This window comes from Hyaena hyaena, unplaced genomic scaffold, assembly GCF_003009895.1.
Source record: "Hyaena hyaena isolate Hyena2069 unplaced genomic scaffold, ASM300989v1 scaffold_791, whole genome shotgun sequence".
Lineage (NCBI taxonomy): Eukaryota > Metazoa > Chordata > Mammalia > Carnivora > Hyaenidae > Hyaena > Hyaena hyaena.
The window spans coordinates 161,767-176,488 of NW_024081423.1; the positions used below are offsets into that span (position 1 = coordinate 161,767).

Genomic DNA, 14,722 nt, shown 5'->3' on the forward strand with positions numbered 1-14,722 from the left:
TCCATCATTTTCATTATCCAATCTCCTGCCCGCATTTCTCTCTCCCTGAGCTCACCGAAGTGTGGGGTAGTTTCCCATCTTTCCCTCCTCCCACACTCTCTCTAAAACGAGTCTACAAAGTCCCCCATTCGGAAGTGCCAAGGAGAACATCCAGCTCTCACCAGACATAAGTTCCATTCAAATTGTCTGAGTAGGATGTTAGACCCAGGGATTCAGACTTCAGTCCAAGATGGGATCAGGCTGGTGCATTTGTGACCTATGGTGTGATTCTGAGTCCCTCTGATCATTTCATCCTTTTCCATAGTATTCCCTGTGGCCTTGGGACAAACTTCATGTCTACTCTTTGTGCCTTAGAATTCTATGTCCTTCCATGGTCCACGCCCCCAATGAACTTGCAGTTCCCAATTTTGTCCCTGATGGATGGGTCTATGACTCTCATCTCTGGAAGTTAGTATTTGTTTCTGGACCCATTTCTTCACTTCTAGTTCAGTATTGCTGATATTTACTAGTCAGCTATTAAAGCTGAATCTATCCCTGAGTGAACTGTGGTTTATAAAGCTATTATTCTAAATTAAGTCCTGGGCCAGCTTTACCAGTGGCCCTGTGGCCTCAGCAATGGGTGCCTGTGTCCCAGGCCCCTTGCCTGTATTGCCTCAGTGCTAACCACAGCCTGCTCCCAGCTGTCCCCTTTCTTAACTGGCATCCTCATCCAACCTGACCTAACTTGAGATTTGGGGTTGAAGTACGCATTTAGTACTCAAATCTTTTGTACTTCATATGTCCTGGTATCGTAAAATTTATCCTGCTATGTTTTAATTATTTGCTGACGTGTGGCTCTCCCAGGCCAGACTACAGACTTCTCTTGGGCAAAGACTGCATCTCACTGATCCTTGGATCATGAATGCCTAACACAAGACAGGTGCTCAGAAAAGTACTTATGATCCACTCAGGTTAGCTGTTAAGTTTCTCTAGGGAAGGGACCATACAGAACCCAAAAACCCCAGCGTTGCCGTGGATAGTACTTTCTCCCAGACGCAGTAGTAGTAACAAATGACCAAATTAGCAAGAGGTAGGCCGCTCCCATTCATCCTGGAGAATTTTTTGCAGGTTTGTTTATTTCTGTTTGCTTATTTGTCGCTTTTAAATAAAGTGGAAATTCTCTCTGAGAGTCATGTCATGTTGAGTCAGCTGACAACAGTCAGAAAAAAAGAAATGCTGTGTTCCACTTTTTTTTTCACTGTCAGAAAGAGTCAAGGTTCAGAGCACAAAAGTCATACCATCCATCACCTGAGGAGCGACAATGAGGAGAAGCTTCCAGAAAGATTTGAACAGGCTGAACCATAAAGGCCTGCTCTCCTAGTCACTCTGCCTTGCTGCATGCCTGTCTTCCTAACCCACCTCCCAGGAGACAGAGGAGGAAGCATCTGAGAGCAGAGCAAACAGTGGGGGTTAGCGTGGTGGCATACAACAGCTTTGAGCTGGTCTCCTGCTGTGCCACTAACCTCATCTTCCTGAGCCTCAATTTCCTCATCTATAAGATGAGAATGCTACCCATCTTACAGCATCTTCCCAGGGATTAGTGATCCTGTATCCCTCCATTATGACTGTTTATTATGATCTGAGCATCTGGGCACAGGCCACATTCTCAAGCTAGCACATAATGAAAATCAAGGAATCTCTAATGCATTATTCATCACACCTTGACATGACTTTTATGTAACATTCAGCCAGACTATCGTCGATCTATTCTTCATTTGCTATTCTGAGCTCAGAACATAAGATAACTAGCTCATCAGTTCAACAAGCTGATTTTTTTTTTAATGAGCATCTGCTTATGCCAAGGTCTCAGGTTCCTGAATGTACCTGGTCTCCTGAAGTTTAGGTATAAACTGATGGAGGCTCGGGCGGTGTCATGGAATTTCTCAAATAGATAATTAAGGCTGCATGGCATGTATGCAATATGTATCTATTTGGAGACACTGTGGGAAGGTGAATCAAGCAAGAGCTCAGATTTTCCAGTGAGAAACTGTAGAATTTTAATGAGCTTTGAGTCCATTTCTCTGCTGGAAATAGCAGATCTCTAAGCATTTCTTCAATAGCATTACAGTAATTATAACAATTCTGAAAGGAATAATATACAGGGTGTATTTTTGTAAGCTTGGAGGAACAAGAAAGGCCGCATCCGGTTCTGCACTGGGTACACGCCTAGAGTCACTGTCAGATAGACGTTTAAACATATGAATGACAAGACTGTAGGTGATTTGGTTCATGGTCTCCACCAACATCTTAAGACAGTACTGTCCAATTCAACTTCCTGTGATAATAGAAGTGTTCAGATTTGTGCTGTTTCATATGGTGGCCACTGGCCACATGTGGTCATTGAGCACTTGAAATGTAGTTAATGAGACTAAGGATTGAATTTTTAACTTTACCCAATGTTAGCTAATGAAATTTAAATAGCCACATGTGGCTAGAGGCTACAGTGTTGTACAACACAGCCCTAAGGTACTAGCTGAAGCCCACTCCAGCCACCTTGCCATTTAGAGCATCAAAGCGCATAGGAAGAAACCCAAAAGGCACTGAGGGAGCCACAAAGCCCATGTACTCAAGCTCATCTGAAGCCTCTTGATTTGGTTCTCTGATTTTTCATTCCACAACAGACCAGAGCATCAATTATAGAGAGAGGCAGACACAATGGCAGCAACTGGAAATGGAAAAGGTTGAAAACAGACAAGGACTCAAAGAGAAAAACAGTCTAGGATTACTGAGCATAGGACCAGAAGCCGTTATACCTCAAAAGTAAAATATTTGATACATTGCACCATTGAGAAAAATGTTAAGAATTCAGGGATGTAAGCTTTAGGAAGGATAGAAAATGAGCAAACCCCATCCAGACCCTAGTCCATCGAAGGTGGTAAAAATATAGGCATTGTTGGCACACAAATGAGTGAATTTTGTTATCTGAAAAGTCCTGCTACTCCATGCATCTCATTCCTCCCACAAGGAAGAAATTGTAGTTCCATACGATGTCCTACTGCTCTTGAGATAAGTCCCTAGACCATGACCATGACTTCCTGGTCTGCCTCATGTGGCTTTCTCCACTCCTCCTGCCTTACTTCACCCCAACCTCCTGACTCTGTTTTCTAGCTATGATGGTCTTCCTTCTATTTCCTAAAGGTGCCATGAACAGCTCTGCATGTGCTGTTCCCTCTATCTATAAGGATTCTTCCACCCATCCTCCGTCCTCTCCCTCTCAAGATCCCAGTTCTTTTTTTTTTTTTTTAATATTTTTATTTATTTCCAAGAGAGAGAGAGAGACAGCGTGAGCAGGGGAGGGTCAGAGAGAGAGGGAGACACAGACTCTGAAATAGGGTCCAGGCTCTGAGCTGGCAGTCAGCACAGAGCCCGACNTTTTTAATATTTTTATTTATTTCTAGGAGAAAGAGAGAGAGACAGCGTGAGCAGGGGAGGGTCAGAGAGAGAGGGAGACACAGACTCTGAAATAGGGTCCAGGCTCTGAGCTGGCAGTCAGCACAGAGCCCGACGTGGGGCTCGAACCCACGAACCGCGAGATCATGATCTTAAGCAAAAGTCAGACGCTTAACCGACTAAGCCACCCAGGCGCCCCTCAAGATCCCAGTTCTAATGCCATTCCTTGGAAAGCCTGCTTATACCTCCAGGCCTCCTCAAGCAATGCAGACCTGGCTCCTTTGTTATTCACACTTCCATGTGAACTCCTTTCCCCAGAACACCTACTTGAACATACATAGTCACCAGTGAGATCATCTGATTGATTCATTTGTATACTCTAAGAGACAGGGATTGTGTTTGGCCCAATCCATCCATCTTTGTATCCCCAGTAGCTGGCTTATGTTCAATAAATTCTAAATGAAAGAATGAATGAATTCTGGTTTGTTTACAAGATCTTTAGAATGACAAGCATCCTCCAATTTCTAACATGTTCACATCTTTTTGTAAAGTTTCTTTAGTCTCTTGGATGACCCATGTCTTTAATCACCATGCCAAAGTTCTTACTGTTCCATAACTTTGCCATGACATCTCCAACCTAAAAATCCCCCTACCGCTCCCTCATTTGCTCCAGTTACTACCTACACCCCCCAAACTTCTCATTTCCTTGAAACAGTCGGATCTCATGCTGGCAAACTGAACTGCATCTAAGTTTCTTTCCTTAACAGTGCATTTTCTTGATCTTTCCCTACTGTTTCCTTCACTTGATTTTGCTAATAGCCTTTGAATTTCTTGTTTGCTCTCTTTCTATGAGGAAAGAAAGCCGTGTTGTCTTTTGAGATTTTTAGTTTATCCTCCACCTGGACTTTTTCTGTTATCTCTTCCATTGACTTCCTCTAAATTTTGCTTAGTTTATTTATTTATTTATTTAGAGAAAATGCCTGCATGGGGGAGGAGCAGAGGGAGACAGAGAAATCCCAAGCAGACTCTGTGCTGTTGGTGTGGAGCCTGAGACAGGGCTTGATTCTACAAACTGTGAGATGAACTGAGGTGAAATCAAGAGTCAAATGCCTAATAGACTAAACTACCCAGGAACCTCTATCTGCTTAGTTTTCACACTTGCCCCTAAAAGTATTAAGAAGTGGGGAAAATGAAACCTACAATTATCCTCAAGTCTTCTTACTCCCTACCTTTGAAACACACATTAGGAAAGAAATGTCTCCGATAATCATTTACGGAAAACTTCAGGGGATTCCCATCTTCCCATTTTCTGCCTCATTACAGTTTTATCTAAATAAATCAGGGGTAAAAACAAACAAACAAAAAAAAACCCCAAAACAAAAAACTTCTATTAGTCCAAACCCCACTCCCTAAACTCAATCAACTACTTGTACATCAGGCTGCATTCTCCTTTTCAGATTGAGCTTCCTTCACTGGTTAAATGATTATCTCTTTCTCATAGACCTATTTAGTACCAACATCTTGATATAAATTACAGTTTTCTTAAGTAAGTATTTATTGAGTACCTTCTATGGACCAGGCACCATGCTAGGGAAACAGCAATGAATAAGATGGGGGAAAAACATTCCTATCTTAATTTATAGGGAGAAGTGTAATAAACATGAACATATACAAAATAATTTTAGATAGTGATAAGCTCAACAAATAATGTTACGTGATCATTGCTAGATACAACAAAAAAAAGTCTAAATTTACAGCTCCTAACCCACAGGAATGTGGGACAATTAAGTGAGCTAATATATGCATACTGTACAGAGAAAGATCCATTACTCAGTAGACACTGTGGGTTTGTTTTTAAGCACAGACTCCTGTCATAAATGTGTTTAAAATTGTTATTATTATTATTTGCTGAAAGTTAATCCACTCATTCAAGAGATATTTATAGGGTGTCTACTGTGAGCAAGGTACTAACATGCATGTAAAGTAGCGCAATGAAGAACAGAAAACCTGCCACAGTCTGACTTCAAAAGCAGGACTGAAATAATGAGCCAACTCCACTGTGGCCCCTGCCTGAGAAAAGCCAGCTGGGCTGGAGGACAAACTGGCACACTATCCTTCAGAAGACTCTTGGTGACTCACCTCTTACCTAGTCAACCTCACATAGCTCTAGAGAGCAGAGCCCTGGTTATACTTTTGCCATAATATTTACAACTAGTAAATATACTAGTAATACTAGTGTATATACTAGTAAATATACTAGTAAATACAACTAGTAAATACTACTAGTACAACTAGTAGTATAAGGATAGGAAGGTCAGGGGCACCTGGGTGGCTCAGTCCGTTAAGCATCCAACTTTGGTTCAAGTCATGATCTTATGGTTTGTGGGTTCAAGCCCCTGGTCTGGCTCTCTGCTATCAGTGCAGAGCCTGTTTTGGATCCTCTGTCTCCCTGTCTCTGCCTTTTCCCACTTGTGCTCTTTGTCTCAAAATTAAGTAAACAGGAGTGTCTGGTGGCAAAATCAGTTAAGCTCTGACTTCGGCTTAGGTCATGATCTCACAGTTTGTGAGTTCAAGCCCCATGTCAGGCTCTGTGCCGACAGCTCAGAGCCTGGAACCTGCTTTGGATTCTGTGTCTCTGTTTCTCTCTGCCCCTCCCCCGCTCATGCTCGCTCTCTCTCTCTCTCTCTCTCTCAAAACTAAATAATATTAAAATTTTTTAAAAAAATAAAATAAGTAAACATTTTGGGGGACCTGAGTGGCTCAGTCAGTTAAGCCTCCAATTGTTGATTTTGGCTCAGGTCATGATCTCCTGGCTTATGGGTTCAAGCCCCATATTGGGCTATGCGCTGGCAGCATGAAGCCTGCTTGAGATTCTCTCTGTCTCACTCTCTCTGCCCCTCGCCCACTCACACTGTCTCTCAAAATAAATAAATAAACTCTAAAACAAATAAATAAACAAATAAACAAATGTGTGTGTGCGTTTATAAAGGGAGGCCAATAACCCAGATACATAGATTCAGAGTTGGAAGGAACTTTGTATGTCATATGTGTATTTCACAGATGAGGAAATATATATATGTGTGTGTGTAAGACACACACACACACACACACACACACACTTAAATATCCAGATCCTTTGATCCCAAACAATTCTTTCCTCTATTATCACTGGAATGACCTATAATTAGAGATCTAAAACTTTTCAGTTCAATCCAACCAACCTTTTCTGCTGTTTGGTTATGGGCAAAATAGTTTGCAAAGTACTATGAGGCATAAAATAAACAAGATCTTGTTCCAAGTTTCAAGGAGCTTGCTGTATAACACAGGAGACATAATTTAAAGTGAGCATGGTTAGTGCTACAGTAAAGGCACAAAATATCATGGAAACGCACCAAAAGGAATTAACTCCAGCTTGACTGGTTCGGATGGGAACTAGCCAGCAGGCAAAGAGGGGGAGGGCACCAGGAATGAGGGAATCAAGAGCTAACTCACAGAGAGAGGCCTTCAGGCATAGGGCTCTTTCAGGAAAGGACTGTGATTTTAGGGGTGCTGGAGTGTAGGGCTCACAGGGCTGGAGAGGGTTGCCGGTGGGAAGGGAGAGAGAAACGCCTTTACAAGGGGCTCCGCATGGCATGCTGTAGGGGTTTGGACTGGATTCCACCCCCTACCACAACCCCCAGTTTTGAGCAGAGGAGTAACTTCACCAGATCTGTGCTTTATAACTAAACTCACAGGAGGGGGAAAAGAGGCAGACTGGCGCTTGGCTGAAAGATGGCAGTTCAGTTCTGTTATTCACAGGTTACCTGTGATAATAATAGTTAACTTTGATTGAATGTGCTAAGAGCTTTGCATACATTAACTTACTTAATTGTCATGGCATTCCTGACAGCTAAGAGCTTTTATTATTTTGATTTTACAGATCAGGAAACTAAAGCTTAGGGAAGTTAAGGTTCTAGAAAGAGGCAGACTGGGGAACCTACCTAGTCAGTTCTATTTCTAAATCGACCCTCCTAACTTCCGTGCCATATTGCTCTACTTTGCTAACTCCAGTTGGCAATGATTTCTCTGAGGAGAGTACCCAGGGGAGAGGTGAAAATAATTTTTAGACACCCTTTTATGGCTGGTATCAAAAAGGATGACAAGAAGACAAAAGCTGAGTTTCACGATGTTTCTCTGTTCTCTGCAGCCCCTGTCTTGTGGGTGACATCTAACCCCTAAGGGGTTCCTTCTGCCAACTTTCTGGCCCAGGTCCTCACCTTCAGTCTGTATGTGCTGAAATCATAAACATAACTTTACTATTAATTTAAGAAAGTTAAGAATCAGGAAGGTAAGGCTATTAGGAAATAACTCATAGAATACTTTTTAAAGGCAACGTGCACCTGGGTGGCTCAGTTGGTTAAGCATCTGACTCTTGATTTTGGTTCAGGTCATGATCTGGCTGTCATGAGATGGAGCCCATCGTTGGCCTCCAGGGCTGAGTTTGGAGTTCCAATTGGGGTTCTCCCGCTCCTTCTCTCTCTCTCTCTGTCTCTCCCTCTTCTATCATGCTCCCTCTATATAAATAAACAAATAATAAACAAACAAACAAACATTAAAAAATACTCTTCAAAGCCTACATTAAGCCAGTGGGGTAGCTGCTTTATTTTCATCATCTGCCATTATAAATTAACATTGGCATTAGCTGGCATGACTGCTTCTGATAAATATAAAAAATCAAAGGCTGATGTGTACAATTTGTGTGCAAAAGTCCACAGGGGTGGTTTTACATCTTAAATGCTGAAATGGCTCAGGTCCAGCTTTAGTCCAACTGTGCTAGCCCTTGTAATCACTCACATCCTAGAGACCATATCTAGGAAGGAACAATATCTAGGACAAAACATCCTATGGCACTCAGACCCCAACCAGTGTTTCTGGTCCAACACAACTCCAGAACATTAAAACCATTATGATACATGAGGCTTTAAACCTCATCTATTATTTTAAACAGATGTTTTACAACAGGGAAGCGTACGTCGTGTAAAAAGCAAGTGTATTCTCTAGAATTTTATGGCTGCAAAGCCTGCAATAGCACAGAGGGTTTATTTGGATGAACACACTGGGCTGTACATCTTTGAGCTTGGATAACCTGCAATGTGCCCATTCTCCCATTTAATTTCTCAGTTATTATCCTTCTGGCTGGGGGTGATAGGGAGGTGGCCACCAGCTCAAAGTAGGGAGGCCAGAGCTGTATGCAAGAAGCCCTACACGCTGGCCCCCACAGAACCTGGTTTCCATGCACTTCTCTTCTGTGATCTCTTTTCATCCCCATGGCAGCCCTGACCCTTTATTAAGACTTCAAAACAGGGACAGGGTCTTGCACCTTTCTTCCAGTGGGACTATTGATAGGTTTATAGTGAGCTTACCCAAAGATATATTAGATAAATAAGTATATAAAGTAACTAATATTTAATGAAATCAGAAAAGGCATTATCCAAAGGCATCAGTCTTGAAGCCCCATCATTTCAGAATGAAGATGAAATTCTTATTTGCTTTTTAACTGATTAAGGGACAACTTCCTGAAAAGTTTTAAAAAACCTTTGGCTGTACTATTTAATAAAATATGAAACCTATCCTGGTGGGTCCCTCTTCCACTTAGGACACCTTGGTTGGTAGGTTATATTCCAGAAAAATGTCAGAAGCCCTATTTTGTGATAACAGTGACCTTGAAGGGGGGTGGCTGTTGTGGAATGTCAGTACAGTGTACTTGGCTTTCACAAGTGTCCTCTTTATTTGGGCTTGGAGCTGGAGAAGTATAGGCATCCATTATGATTAGCGAACATTGCTTTGCAATGGAGAGATAAAAATTTCATCAGAAAGACTCCACGCATGGTACAATATTATACACATAAAGTGAGAGGCTCATCATCCCCGTCATCCCCAGTGACACAGAGCACTGTCTTTGGTGTCCTTAGCCAGCAGGGAAGGACGGCAGGGACCATCCCCTCACTGGAGTTTCCATGGAGTCTATGAGAGGAGATTTCTGCCACTAAATACTCTTTCCCAAGTCAAAGTTTTCCATCCTAGGTAGTAAGTGCCTTCTTCATAAATACATGTCAGCCTACATTTTGATGGATGACAAAACTCTCATGTCCTTCCCATGAAAAAAAAGAAATTAGCTCACACATGCTTTTGGCACTTTCCTATAAATATGCTCCCCACTGAACACTTTGGGAGTAGATGTGTCTCCACCCCTGCATCCGGATTCAGCTGAGCTTGGAGTCTGTGGCCCAACTTGGCCAGTTTAAATACATGAGCCAGAGCTGTAGACTGAGAACCTTGGAGCTCCTCCCCACCATCCTCCAGGGGCCGAGCTCTTTGTTCTTCCCCAGGCTGCCTTTCTCACATGTCCCCATGCTTAGGGATCTTTAGATACTTCCGTCGTGTGTACGAGGTCATTCTCTACCATGGTTTCTCAGAATGCAGAGATTACCCATGTGCAAACAGAACTTTGCTCCACAGGACAAAGAAGGCATGTGAGGCTTCGAAGGCTCCCTGTCTCAGGAATGTCCTTACAATCTCTCTGAATGAGAAGTCTGCACTTTACTCATTACTGACCTTTCACCTGGAAAGTCCTGGGCTGCAGGTGTCAGGTGAGGTTTGTTTTACAGCATTTGGAGAGATTGAGGTGGCAGAGGGGCAGGGAAAGAAAGTGGACACACAGGGGCACCTGAGTGGCTCAGTCAGTTAAGCATTCGACTTCTGCTCAGATCATGATCTCATGGTTCATGGGTTCGAGCCCCACGTTTGGCTCTGTGCTGACAGCTAGCTCAGGGCCTGGAGCCTGTTTAAGATTCTGTATCTCCCTCTCTCTCTGACCCTCCCCTGCTCCCTCTCCCTCTCTCGCTTCTGAACAGGTGGAAAGTATTCTGGAATACCAACCCCTCACTGCTTCTCCTCTTCCTAACCCACTTCTCCCTCCCCTCACTTTCCTGTCTTCTGCACCAACATTGGCCAACTCTGGGTTTCTCTCTGTGCCCTTCCCCTACCCGTCATTCCTTTGCTCCCCCCTCTTCTTCTACCCACCCTCACTGGAGCAACACTTTCATGTTTCCCTCCCTCTCTGTGCCTCTCTCCCCTCTCTCTGGAGCTGTCAATTTTCTAAGTTTCATGGACGCCCTGGATGTTTGACCTTCACCTATCAAGAGGATCCCCCTTCTGGTCTCCTCGAGTCCAGGGCTGTGTCTGCCACCCCCACCTGGGCATGCATGTTCAGATCTCTTGTCTTCTCAAACTCAATGTAAAGCAAGCTTCCCTTTCTCTGCTCCCAGAGACTCTTTCTCCCAACTTCCTTTCATGGTTAATGGTGCCACCAATTTCCCAACCTTCCAAGTTCAAAATTTGAAGTTACTTTGATTGACACTTCAGGCAGTCATCTAGTTTTACTGATTTTTCCTTAAATATCACTGTGCTAAGGTATTCCTCCCACTCTGTTCTCCTTGCTGCTGCTGTCTTAGCTCTGGCTCTCATGATCTCTAACCTTGACTGTCTCTACAACTACTTTGCTGTTCCCACATCTCTCCCCACAACCCAAAGGCTGGGTGGGTGGCAAAAGGGCACTATTACTCTAGCAACCTGGGCTCGGGGCAGGGAGGGCGGGAGCATGGTCAGGACTGATATACAGAACAGCTCTAGCTCTCCCCTCCCAGAGCTGCCCCTCTGCTGACCCACCAGCAGGAAGGAGAGGCCTCAGGCCCAGAGCTGTGGGGAACAAGTATAATTTGATATTCAGTTACTTTGCAAATACATACCGAGTTCCTGGAATACCAAATTCTGTCCTAGGTACTGAGACCATGAACAAAACAGAGTCCCTGCCCCATGGAGATCACCTAGTCACAGGAGAGATAGACAAATAAGTATCTAATGTGACAAGAAATGGTAAATCATAGGACCTACGTATTGAGAATAGAGCCGAGGGATGCCTGTGAGCCTCAGTCTGTTGAGTGTCTGACTTTGGCTCAGGTCATGATCTCACAGTTTGTGGGTTTGAGCCCTGCATCAGGCTCACTGCTGTCAGCACAGAGCCTGCTTGTGATTCTCTCCCTCTCTCTCTCTCTGCCCCTGCCCCACTCATGCTCTCTCTCTCAAAAATAAATTAAAATATTTATTTTTTAAAAAAAAAGATAGAGACAAATAAAGAGAATAAAATGTAAATGGAGCAAATGGCGAAAAAATGTGTGAAAAAATGCTCAGTGTCATGAGGGCAATGCAAATCGAAACCACGACGACATAGCACTTCACACCCACCAGAATGGCTGTAATAGAATGAAAATGGAAAGCAACCAATGTTGGTGAGAGTGTGAGGACAACGAAGCCCTGGCACTCGTGGGCAGGAGTGTGAAATGGTGAGGATCCTGTGGAACAGTGTGGCAGCGCCTCACAAAGTTTAACATGGAGTTAAATGACCCCGCAATCCCACTCCTATGTGTTCACCCAAAAGAACTGAAAACAAAGAGCTCCAACAAAAGCTTGCCCATAAATGTCACCGCAGCACTGTTCGCAGTAGCCGAAAGGTGGCAACAACTCAGATGTCCATCAAGTGATGAATGGGCGAACAAAACGTGATGTAGGCATACCATGGAATATCACTCAGCCGTGCAAAGGAATGAAGTACCGATTCATGCTACATCACGAATGATGTAAAACTTGATGCTAAGCTGAAGAAGCCAGATGTAAAAGGCCACATATTATATGATTCCATCTCTGTGAAATGTCCAGAATCAGCCAATAGATAGAGACAGAAAGCAGATCAGTGGTTGGTTGTCAGGGGCTGGGGAGACGGGGGCTGAGTATAGGATGGAAAGGGTGCAGGATATCCCTTTGTGATGACAGAAAAGTTATCTGGAATTAGACGGTCACACCATGTTGTGAACTTACTAAGTACCGCTTCATTGCACACCTTAAAAATAGTTTAAAAAGTAAATTTTATGTTATGTGTATTTCCCACAACAAGAACAGCAAATGGGGGTGGCCACAGGGTGCTCCTTGGACAGGAGAGTTCAGGAAACCTCTCAGACGAGGTGAGAAGCCTCTCTCACAGCCCTAGGGCAGGAAGGTCTGTGCCCCGCAGTTACCAGGAAGGGCAGGGAGCAGCAGAGCATGCAGGCGGCTCTGAGCCGTATTCGTGGTGATCTGGCGCCCTTTCCTCATTTCACTCCGCAGTCCAGGAGCACAATGCTCCTCCCCTCACCCCTGCCTCACCCTCAGAGCTGGTGCTCCTTCTGGCCACTTGGAGGCTGGGCAAGCATTTGGGGCCCAGCCCACTGAGCACTTCTCCGGCAGCACATTTTCTGATGTCCGCCAGACCATGAGCACTGGCTAGACTGAGGCTTGGAGCATTGAGTCTGCTGCTTATCAGCCTCCTGAGGCTGGGCACCCGGCCCCTCCCCAGGATTCAGTTTCTTGCCACATAAAACAAGGGCTGTTAAGAAAATAAAGCCAGACGACTGAAGTGCTGAGCTTAGTACCTGGTGTGCGGTGAGCTCTCAGGAATGGTGGTCGTGTCATTGCTTCAACATTTCCTAGAAGCTGAAGTTTGAAATTTCACACTTCATGTTGTACTGATAATATTTGGTAATTATTTATTGAATGTACAGAAGAGTCAAAATATATTACAATCACAGTGATGGTATTTACAGTCTTTGGGATACCTTCTCCCAACCCTAGTGACTCTTTCAATACAGAGCATATAGATCGCACTTGAATAAATGTTTGATTGACCAATGATTGATTGGTTGATTGATTTGGCTGTATCACCAAATAGGAATGGAATTTTCTTCAAATTAAAACACGAAGGGAAACAAGATGTCTGGGCAGGGGAAGGGAAGATAGAGAGAGGGAAAATCAGCAAGTGAACAGAACCTGACTCAGCCAGGGTGAAATATATTGCAATATTCCATAGGCATACACGTTTGCGCGCGCGTGCACACACACACACACACACACACACACACAAAGCATAGTTAAAGAAAGGCCTGGAGGGTTGGTGGAAAATTTTTCAGAAAAAATGAGTTGTTTTATTTTTTTATTAAAAATGTTTAAATGTTTATTTGTTTTTGAGAGAGAGAGAGTGAGCACGAGCAAGGGAAGGGCAGAGAGAGAGGGGGACAGAGGGTCTGAAGCGGGCTTTGGGCTGACAGCAGAGAGTCCAATGTGGGGCTCAAAATCACGAACTGTGAGATCATGACCTGAGCCAAGTTGGATGCTTAACCAACTGAGCCACCGATGCCCCTGAATTGTTATTTGATTTCAGGATGCTATAGTTACAGGTGTTCCAAGTAAATGTTAATACATTTGACAAATAGAGGTCAGACAAATTTTTAAAGTCCTATCACTGGAGAAAGGCAAGAGTTTAAAATATCTAAAAATGAGATAGTAGAGATACATTTCACAAATTTTTAGAAGTGGGAGATGATAGATAGATAGATAGATAGATAGATAGATAGATAGATAGGTAGATTATGGTGGCACCCAACTACTTGAGGAGAAATCAGCAAGGGAAGGAGAATTTGTTTAGTTTTATTCCATAAAAAGATGTGATGCCAAGATAGGGCTGGGATTCACTTCCCTGTGCGCTGGTCACGTGACCAATCTCCAAATGCTGCACAGCGTGAATAAGACCAACCCAACTATTGTTTCTTATTTTTACGACCTGCACACACCCAAATGCGGTTTGCCGCTCCACAGAGGCACACCTATCCCTCAAACCCCCGACCCTCTCTCCCGGAACCGACTCGCCACTGCAGTTTCCTTTCCACGAGATTCTTGTTTCATACTTGATCCCCCGTTCAGAGAAACAGACACAAACCCCGTTTGAGAGTAAAAAGCTAGAAAGCAGCTGGCGTCTTCCAACGCTTACTGACACAATTTTCTTAATCATATCTCCCTTTCAACCAAACAGTGAAAAAGAAAAGGAACTGTTTACCTGACCAGATCCCTGATTTCTTCATGAGGGTCTACAAGTGATTATGGAGAAAGCAGCTCGAAATCATCTTCTGAGACTTCCTGAAATCTCCAGTCTGTCTCCGATTTGGGAGAGCTCTAAGTTTGAGCCGTGAATAGAGGCTGTGTGTTATTTTAACCACAAGGTTTCTAGTCAGTACGGAGGAGAGATGGAAATGAGATACGTTGGCAAGCAGAAGCGCCATCCACCTCGAGTGAAATGAGCTCGCAGATCTGATGTAAGAGCTCGGGGACATTTGAAGAACCCTCAAACCAACTTTTCCTAAACTAGAGGTTAAATAGCTGCGGAAAATTC

General features: G+C 43.7%; 1 protein-coding gene across 1 annotated transcript in view; it reads right to left on the minus strand.

Moving 5' to 3' along the window:
- JCAD (junctional cadherin 5 associated) overlaps positions 1-14,510 on the minus strand; it is an 85,301-nt gene extending 70,791 nt beyond the window's left edge. Inside the window, exon 1 of the mRNA XM_039219118.1 lies at positions 14,390-14,510. The gene's annotated coding sequence lies outside the window, so the exon portion shown is untranslated. The remainder of the gene's footprint in view (positions 1-14,389) is intronic.
- Positions 14,511-14,722: the final 212 nt, after the last annotated feature.